The sequence below is a fragment of the Acanthopagrus latus genome, chromosome 17 (genome assembly GCF_904848185.1).
Source record: "Acanthopagrus latus isolate v.2019 chromosome 17, fAcaLat1.1, whole genome shotgun sequence".
NCBI lineage: Eukaryota > Metazoa > Chordata > Actinopteri > Spariformes > Sparidae > Acanthopagrus > Acanthopagrus latus.
Window position 1 is genome coordinate 8,708,477 of NC_051055.1, and position 10,647 is coordinate 8,719,123.

Genomic DNA, 10,647 nt, shown 5'->3' on the forward strand with positions numbered 1-10,647 from the left:
TCTTTCACCAGAATAGCCTACTGCACCTTTAAAGAAAATAAAAAGTTAATGACTAACTCAAAACATTGTTCAAATAAGATTAAGAAGCAACTATCCAGCTGAAATCCCTACACTAATAAACTGTTTTTAATGCCTTCTTTTTTTTGGCAGTGTAGAGCAGAGTAGATTGACAGCAGGCTGGTCAGATTTCGAGTACGCTCAAAAAGAGGTGCTAATCATAATGCTGAGCTGAGCTTGTTGAGCTGCTAATTACCTCCATTATGAAGATGCAGAGTGCCTGATCAGAGGCGCCTCGGTGTGTACGTGTGTGTTTGTGTGTGTATACAAGTGTGTGTACTGGTCTGTGCCGATTAAGAGGAGGATTAGCCGTCCATCCTGAGGAGGGAGGCGACCAGGGGGTACAAGGAGAGGAGGGGGGAAGGGAAGTTGTGGTGGTAGTGTTGGTGGTGGGAGGAGGAGGTGGTGTCCCCCTCCTGGAGACGAGCCCTGACCTTCTCATTTCATCCTCATTAGTATCTCATGTCAACAGAGCAGCCACTCCTTAATCATCTGCTATCATCCCAGGCTTGCACACTTCCACACACACACACACACACACACACACAAACACACACACACACAAATAAAGAGACATTAACACAAATTTGCATGTCCCTATATATAAAATATGTTTTTCATACCATTATTAGTCTAAATTTCTTCCAAATTAATCAGACAAACTGGCAAAAAGTCAAATATGACTGATTCTGAAACTTCAGTGTGTTTAATATTTAGTTTGAAAAATTCTATCTCAGCACTACTTTGTGAAATGATACTAAAATAACTCAATTAATCTATCTTTCATCATTAATTTTCCATAGACCAGATAACATGTCCACTGATGTGCGTGTCAGCTTAGGGGGATCCTGTGGTGGACAGCAGCACTGCGGCGTGGCAGAGGGTGGGCTCGTCTATCTGTGTCGGCCTCGGTGCCATGGAGGCCCCAGCAGGGTCGGGGGGAGTGGGGGCTCGGGGTGCCAGCACAAATGAGAACCATTCATTTCCCCACTTCGGCATATGGTGGCCCATTGTCCTCGGCCACAGAGGCAGAAGTGATGCAATTTGTTGGCATGTCCTGTCATTTCACAAACTGCCCATCCCACTGAGGGCCCTGGCCAGCAGAAGACAAGCAAGGGCAGCTTGTTGTTTCACCCGCTCCACACCGTAAGTGCTAACAACAGATCACGCACCACCCCCCCGCCCCGTACTTTCAGAAGACGTACGTAGTCATTTGCACAAATATTTTGATGCGCAGAAGAAAGTCAGAAACAACAGGATGAATCAGGGCAAATCTTCAAGATTATGACATACAGTATCTGTGTCAATCCCTGTTGTTTTCCAGGTTATAACGAAAGCTTATCCTTATTTACAGCATAAAGATTTAGCCTGATTATGGCTTTAAGACATGATAGCACCCTTGTGTTATGCAAAGACATCAGTTTTGGCAGAACAACACTCACAGAAAAACAACAACAACATACATGCACCTAAAATTACATCAGAAGCGCTGCAGAAATAATAAGCATTGAAACCGCAGATTTGTGAGTGAGAGTGAACTGGGCAGCTCACCCCAGGCCTGTTCCTTGTTTCACTATGCCAAGCATGAAGCTACTGTCAGACAGGAGAGGGGAAGGAGTCTTGTTTAACTTCCTGAAAAAAAGCAAACTTTTGACATGAGGTGCACAATATAACCAATGCAGCAGCGGAAAAAAAAAAGTGTCTAGACACGACTGCATTTAGGTCAGACAGAGGAAAACATATGATCACACACTGTCATGCACAAGAAAAAAAAAGAAAAACCCATGGTGGTATATGGTGTTGACAGGCGTTTGGATCGCGGGGTCAAACGTCACTGAACCCCATCCTTTCGTGAGTGTGTGTGTGTGTGTGTGCGCACTCTGCATCCTGGCTGCACAGCGAGGTTTCACTCAATACCGGCCGTGTCAGTTGGAGTTTTGCTGTTCATTGTCCACACAGCGTGCTGCCACACCCCGCGCTCCCTCTCGTGCGCACGCTCTCTCGGCGTGTGATGGGAGCGTGGGCTCTCCACTGAGCTCCCCGAGAAAGAAATCAACAAAGGGGGGAGCACCTTCAGACAGGCGTCAACTCCACTTCAGCCACTCTGAAGATTGATGACGTTGGTCCTCGTTTCAGTGGGAGTCAAGAAACAAGTGGCCCTCGGAGACTCATTACACCTCGGCAAGATTTGGAGAATGGAGTGACACTGCTCCTGATTACCAGATTCATCATTTGTGTTGGTTCAGCCGGCTCTTTCACAAATGCCAGCGGGAGAACCGGTTCATGTCCTGTACTGTAAAAGAAAAATCTCAAGAGAGAAAGATTCTGGCAAAATGACGTAATTCACCTTTGTTTATCTGCGACACATAAGACATGCAAAAACAGTCAGATAATCCATCTTCGTCCCCCCACACAAACACTGAACCAGACTAGCTGTGGTCCATCTAATACCCCAATCATATATCCCTGACCTCAATCCTGGCCATGCTTCTTTACTTCCACCTCCCCCCCTTGTTCTTCCAGCCATCATACCACAGTCGCCAGGATCCCTCTCCGGCCCTATCCTTAACCCCATTTGTACCCTCTAGCCCCCGCCCACCCCCCAACCTGTCAGGGACCGGCTTCCCATGTCCATCACTGGGTGATGGATGGGGTGGAAGGTCGTCACCCCACTCTCCGGAGTTCACTGATCCCATCAGCCATGCAGACACCTCCAAATCATAGTGGGGGACGTTACTGAAATTATACATTTAGGGAGAACAACATGGAACAGGGGCGTGCTGCTTAGCAAAATTTGCTTTTAGAGAGATGTGTCATTGACGATATGTCATATCTCTGTATTGTGTTGGCTAACAGGCTTTTCTGACCCTAATTTCCGAGAAAAAACATGCAGGGTGTATATTTTCAACTAATGATTGAGCTCTTTTTTGACAGTTTATATCATGTTTGAAAAGAGGATAAAAGGATAAAAAAAAATTATGCAGCAGAACCAGCAAGATCATCTTTTTTTCATCCCATGTATAGTCCAAGCTGGGAATGACATAATTGAGTTGACCGTGTTCCAGGACAACAAACTGGAAAACCAGCATTAGCCACATTTGCCATTGTTTGCAATACAAGTCTGTACTCCATTGTGTGCATACAAACTCCAAATCAACATGTCCATGGACAGAAGTTGGGCAGTAAAGTGTATAGGACTGATGTGACCGCACACAAAAAAGACAGACCAACAGGGTTGATGAAATCCGTTGGACTTTTCGAGTCAGAAATCTTACTTCGGGGGGTGTTCTGGTTGAAAGTGCTGACGGGGAACTTCAGAGAACAAATGCCTCAAAGTGACATCACTCTTTTGTCTTGTTGTTGTTGAAAATCGGTGGAGTAAAATTCAAACTCTTGGTCCACATTCCGCAGAGTGTGCACAATGAAACAGGCTTCACAAGGTCTGTCAGCCTTCATAGGCAAAACAATTTTTACTGCGTTTTCCTACCAACAGGACTTCTTCTTATTAAATAGATATCAGACACTTCAGGAAAAAATAGAAATGTTTTGCCGAAAGGGATTTTCCGTAAGACGCAATGAAATTTGATTGCACCCTGGTATAAACTAGTGAAGTGTCTCACCCCTGACTGACCTTAAATTGCCTCTTGATGCCTATGGCGCTGCAGCAAAAAAACAGTCGTCCTGTTGGCTCATTTCACATATGTCCTGGTAAACAAAGCTACAGGATACGGTCGGTGTCGCAATCGCTGAGAAAACCAGAGGAGGCGAACTCAGATCCTGATAGGTCTGCCTCTAGCTTTCCAGCAACAGCAACACATGGCAGTCGAAGGATGTTCTCTCACTCACACCGTTCAGTCAGAGGGAGATTGACTACTATAAATACCCAAGAAAAATAAACAATACACAATAGTGTCAAGCTCGCTACTGACAGGGGCATAGATCAATGTTATTTCCCGCTTTTGCAAAAATACCTAATTCCCCTTATTTAATCAAGCGTCTCCTTTGCGCGGGCCCCTCCAGCTGATTTATGGCGCCCGCTGCCTTTATGAGTACCTGTTTCATTTTCTTGTCTCTGCTCTGACACCTAAAGTGATAGGAATTTTATGCTTTTGATAACAATATGAGTTTCACGTTGGCCCGGAATTCATGGCCCTGTCAGCGGGCAATAAATAACAGTGGCGCGGAGAGAAAACATTCACAAGCTTCCGCTACAAAGCATCCACCCAATGGTGGTTTACCTTGGGACGGAGGCTATGAATAGAGGGAAAAAAAGAGAGAGAGAGAGAGAGAAGGAGAGAGGGCAGCACAGGAGGGGACATGCATCGGAGGAACGCAGGATCACAGTGAAAGGTCATGTCAGCGAGAGTGGAAGTGCCAAATGTTTTCCGGTGTCGTCTCGTCAGGATACATAATTGGTGTGCTGTCATATGAGCATTTTGATAATGTCACATGAACATAAATGCCATGCTGTGACACACCGCGCCTTGCCTATCATAAGTATGTACAGCAGGGGAGCTCAAACATTTTCATGTCACGGACCCTCAAGTGAAAAATCATTACAGGTCATGAATCGCCATTTGACTTGATCCCGGGGCCCCGACAGCGTGAAGATCTGCTGGTGTCGGTTCCCCTTAGGGATTTTTTACTGCCAGCACTTTCTATCTATAAGTCAGTTTAGTCACTTTTATCATTCTGTAATACTGAAATCCTAAATCATTTTATTTACCTAAACATAATGACATAATTTTATATACTAATTATAACAGCAGCAAAGGAGGATGTCAGGTGAAGTAGTCATTATTTTAACCCAAACCTCAATGTTTCCCTTAACCTTACCCAGTAGTTTCCATCAGTACTGTACACCTGTCAGTAGTATGGTGCAACACTTATGTTGGTTTTGGAGTCACTGGCATATCATCCTATTCGTTTAGGTATGAGGATGTGTTGAAATATGAGACTGTCCTCCCTGAAAGAACAACAACATCAGTTGTTTCGGCCCCCAAAATTTGATATGCTAACGTTTAGGAGACAAAGCCCTCTAGCAGGTGGGGTAATACTGCTGGGAGCAACATCGGGCAACAGCTTCAAACATCAAGTAAGTTTGCACAGAGAACGGGTCTGGCTGGATCAATAAAATGCTGGACTTAACACGGGAGACTGTCAGGTGTTATTACCATAACAACTGACGCAAAGGCTCACTAACCTTTAGAAAACCTCTCCTAAACATAGCATTGTCATCTTTGTTCCCAGATCTACCCAAACCTGAGCACATCACACACTCGGTCTTGTCCCATCGATCAGAAGATGCAAAGATACTCTGGGTATTTCATTCTTGAGGTCAGGGGCAAATGACACCCTTTGTCCGTCACTCCCTCGTAGGAATTAAGTTGCCTACCTACACACAAGGGATTCACAGTAAACACGTGTATATGGAATGTTAATGTTGAATTACAAAGTCACAAGTTTTATCCCAATGATATTAGCCTCAATGTCAGCCTCTGTCTTAGCCTAGTCCTAGTCCTAGCTTTTTGTGGACTGAAACACCAGTTGCCCCTCTGCTGTATTCCTGGCCAACAAGCTGCTCAGGGAGGTCTGTAGTTCTAAACCAGACTTTTTGTTACCACCACTAACAACATGTGTTACCAAACCAACCAGGACTAAAATCTTCAAGAAAACAGAGAAAACAATGAAAGCGTTTCTCATTTTGCCGGAGACCGTTAGAAAACCCCCAGGGGGTTGCCAGGTGTGACACCCCGAGAGGCTTTTAGTGCCTACTGTAAGAACGCTGCTCAAATTTCCTCATGTGTCTTTTGGCTCCCAACTGCTTTCTCCCACAACACCAGCTCTCTGCCCACCCCCTCCCAACTCCTCTGGACCCCTGACCTGGAGCCTCTTTCTAATCTGTCACTGGCTGTATAAAATAAAAAAAGAAAGTGTGAGAAAGTAATACACCAAAAATTCTCATATGCATATGAAAAATTATGTCCTGAATGGGGCCCAGAGGGGCTAGATAGATTCATATTGACACTTCACACATTCCGTTGACAAATTGGCCGTTTCTGCGTTGTTGCCAAAAACCAGCTGGTTACCTAGGCGATGACATTAGACTGAGTGAAAGCGGCTCTTTACGTGTGATAAAGTCAAACAAAGATGACGCACTGTACCCACCGACTATATCTAAGGAGTAGGAAGTAGAATGTCAAGCGTCTCAAAAGAGAGCCGCTGTAAACTGTGGTTATGGAGACTATAACGAATCACTGCCCAACCCCAAAGATCTCTTTGTTCCAACCCCTCCTCGTCCTCACTAAGTGAATATTATGGCTCTGAGTGAAAGGAGGGAGAGAGAGATGTTTTTTGTGTATCCCTACTTGAGCCCTGTGTGTGTTTGGCACAGGGGCCTCAAAAGAGTGCAAGCGAAAAGAAAAGGCAGGGTCACGACAAGTATTCGGTGCTAAAGGGGTGTGAACTGGCACAGACTCTTGGCATGGGCACAATGCATGGTGGGATGGCAGCGCCCAGGAGCCTCCTGACAGAGACAGAAGCTGCTTGGGGCCGGACCAGCGTCTCAGTGGGGCCACAGAGGAAGACGGGAGGGAGAGCAGATCAGAAGCAGAGGGGAAAATTGAGACAGATTTTCTTGCAGGTGTTGAGATAATGGACGGACAAATGATCTAATTGTTGGAGCGTTTGGCGGAGACTCGGGTGGGGGAGGGGCTCCGACAGGATGGGGTTGGAGGATCAGGGATCACAGAGCAGTGGGATTTGAATTACAAAGGCAAACAAGTTGACATATGCCAACCTGAAAACCATGACAGACACAGGAAGTCTTCCCGATCTGCAACTCTTGCAGTCTTACCATCGTTTCTTTGAAAGATGTGATTAGACAAGAATTTACCCATAATGGCGCGGAGTGACTCTTATTATCTGACTACTTACAAATACTTGCTACATCTGATCCCACCTTTGGTCTTGTTATTTGCAGAACACGTTAGGGGTTTACGGAAGATATGAAAAACAAGCTTGGTGCCCTCATAGCTCACCTTGTAGAGCAGGCATCAGATGTATTGAGGCTCCTCAGCAGTGACCTGGGTTCAGTTCCAGCCTGTGACCCTTTGTTGCATGTCTTCCCTTGTTTTGTAACCTGTTTCCTTTTACTGCCTTACAAAATAAAGGCTAATAGCTAATCAAAAAGAGAGCTTTATTTTAGATATATGGGTACAATGATGACTGTGTTAAACCCTTTGTTTTTGTACTATGCACTCCTTTATTTATCTTTTCTCTACATTTACTCTGTGCTTCGTTTGTTACCTGTGCCAAGGAGGGTTTTTTTTTTCATCCTTGTCCATTCATTTGTCGGTTGTTTGGTTTGTTGGTTTGTTACCAGGATAACAAGAAAACAAATGAACGGATCTCCGCAAAACCTGGATGGAGAATGGGTCTCGAGCCAGAATAGACCCCATTACCTTTTGGTGCAGATCTGGAGAGGGATGAAGCCAGGGATTTCTTTCTCACTTTCGACATTCAACATTTTTGCTGATTTCACACAGAATAATACTTGGATCTTGAGGACATTTTTCTGCAGATGGTGAGCGCAAAAGTTAAATAGGTGGGGTTTGCCGGTCATCAGCCCAAAGTGTCAGATAATCAACAATCAGCTATCTTAAATTAGACCTTTAGATTATGGTCAAGCAGTTATGGGTGGTGATGATACAGGGCTTTGGAGTTGGATTCTGGATTAGACCACTGGGCCTTGGCAGAGGTATTCACAGACTTTCATGTCAAGAAGGAAGGTATGGTGGTGGTGTGACAGAGATGGTGGGATCTTACTTCTCCTCAGTTACTGTGCCTAAACCTTACCAAAGGAGAAGCACACCATCGTCACAACATAGAATTGAAAGCTGAACCTGAAGAATGTATAATGTATAATTGCAGCACAAAGAAATGTGTGGTTTAAGCTTATCAACATTTATTCTGAGGTTTGGGCTGACTGCTGTGTATTAAATGAATTGTCTGTCTCTCTTTTAATGTGAAGGCTTCCTCCAATTTCCCGCCTGGCAGGCTCTGTCTCCATCGCCTACTGGAAGTCAAACCGCACCATTACATCACTCTGCATTCGCACAGCCCTTATGCGGTGCAGCGTATTAGCGCACACTGTATTACATTAAAGGTGCGGACCTTTAGCACAGAAGCACATTCACACACATCCTAATCAACAAGAGCTGCTTTAAATGATTCAGAGACACGGCTCGGCCCTATCCATATTCTCTGGTGAGAGAGGCGAGGATATATTTGGAACATCACACTTTTAAGAGCGTGAGCCTCAACTCCCCTGGGTCATTTTCTGCTCTGGTCTTAATTGAGAGTGTTCTGGAAAAATCATTACTATATTAATGATTTAACACAAAGTAACTACCTGCTTTTTTCCAGGAGGAAAGGGAGATTTGCTTCGAATCAATACCCATGCACGCTCATTATAAGGGGGGTAAAGTTATAGTAATTAGGCAGACACCAATAACTTTTTAATGATCTTTGTTTTTAATTGCATATTATCGGGCTGCACAGTCTGTGTGTTTATACCCAAATATAAGATAATGGTGAGGGGAGAAGTAGATTAAAGAGAGGAGGCACCTGCAAGGTTTTTTACCTCAGCAACAACAACAATGACGACCGCGCTGATAGTCCACAGAAGGCACGGAGGTGGAGAGGATGAATGTGAGCATCATTTGTGCATTTTCCATCAGTTTCCCAGCAATGTGCCCTAACGTATGTGTTGTGAAACAGCACTTCCCTTCCTGCTGTCTATGAGGCTGAGGAAGTGAAAGGACTTGTCACGAAAAAAAAAAAAAAAAATGGTGTGAGAAGGTTTCGGAGAGATCAAACCATCAATATGACAGCGCAGCCGCTTCCTGGCTATAAAAAGATGCCTCGCAGGTGAAGTGAAAATCATCCACAGCGCAAAACCCTCTGTTAATTTAACCTCCGTTTTAACAGACCGGAGGCGGCCTTGTGTGCCAGTGTGGCCTAGGATGGTGCCGTTTTAACCACTGTGAGAAAAAGCAATAAAAATATGAATGCAAATGAGGATAAAATGCAACGGCAACGGATAGCCATCTGTTAGCTCTTAAAGGGGAAGTGGTCTCCTCAAAGCAGTGGAGGGGTGAGCATCTAAGAGAGGATAGGGAGGGTGGGAGTGAGTGAGCGGGAGAAATGTGGTGATAGAAAGAGCCCAGGAATGCCAGGCTGGCAATCCAGGACTGCTCTGAATAAGTGAGCCAGCCAAGAGCTTTTTTTTTTTTTTTTCCCTTCTTCTTCTTCTTCTAATTCTGCCTGATGCCTTCCTTTACCCCCACCACGCTCGCCTCCTCCCCTACCTCCCTACCTCCCTCCCTCCCTCCCTCAGCCCGCTCGCTCTGGCCCGCTCCCCGAAACTCCGCGGCAGATTGTCGATTCAATGACTCCCCTGTCAGGTGATTATCTAGGAGCTTTAATGTAATCTTCCACTCACACGTACCATATTTCAATTACGGCTGCCATTGTGAAACAAGCTGCATATTCAATTCACCAATCGCCCCGCCGCCGCCTCAACAATGTCAACTGTAAAAGAACGCCAGCTGAAGGCAATTATGCATGTTTTCAGAGCCAATTATGATCGCTCTCACGGCGGCGGTTATGCCACGAGCAAGGGAGTGTTTGGAAATTTTTAATTTAATGACAATATGCTCGTGGTAGGATTCAGCACGCCGCCCCCGCTCCCAGGCCTGCCATCTCGGCATCCACAGAGGGGACCATTAAGGCAGATAGGAGAAGATTATGGCCTCTCTCAAGGGCCACACTGGGAGCACGGGGAGAGTCTCAGCAGTGCAGGGTAGATGGCATCCACTCATCCTCTCTGCAGGAGCACAGCTGGCAGGGCCGAGTCCAAGCCAGAGAGGCAGACTGGTTAGCTCGTCTTCCAGTTTGGACTATGCCTGCAGAGGGAGCATAAACTCACACATTCCCACAGCAGGCCACAGACTGAGAGATCAAAGTCCACACAGCGGGGCTTCCTTCCTCAATATTTCCGAGATGGCAGGCTCGACACCATTGGGTCTGAAAGCTTTTTGGAAAATGTTCTTGAGATCGGTTTGACTGTCTTTGCTTCACACTGTGAAAACCGGTTCAAATCAGTGAAGACAACAAAACGTTAAGTGAGTATTAAGTGTCTCTTTGGCCACATCTTCTAATCTTTGCAACTTTTTTTTTTTTTTTTTTTTCATTTTATTCAAACATATTGAAGTAGTTTGCTTGAAACTACATTCATAGCTGAATAGTGATTCAAGTAGCTGTCCTTTTTTCACATTTTTTTGTGACTTAAATACTAAAACTAGAAAACAATTTGTGGCCTTGAAAGAAATTACTTGATTTTTAAAACTCTTTATTATTATTTATCTTATCTTTATAATTCAAAGCTGACATTCATTGCAATTTCCTATACATACTGAGGTCTTTTATTTCTTTTATTCATTTATGTATGACTGGTAAAAAAAAGTGGGCACATTTTGCAATAAAATACATTTTTTGCTGGCATGTGACTTGTTTGTATTATATTTT

General features: G+C 44.7%; 1 long non-coding RNA gene across 1 annotated transcript in view; it reads left to right on the forward strand.

Annotated features, from left to right (window-relative positions):
* The window catches only part of LOC119006759, a 65,329-nt gene extending 55,986 nt beyond the window's left edge, over positions 1-9,343 (forward strand). Inside the window, exon 5 of the long non-coding RNA XR_005070880.1 lies at positions 7,442-9,343. This is a non-coding gene — a long non-coding RNA (uncharacterized LOC119006759). The remainder of the gene's footprint in view (positions 1-7,441) is intronic.
* The last annotated feature ends 1,304 nt before the right edge of the window (positions 9,344-10,647 follow it).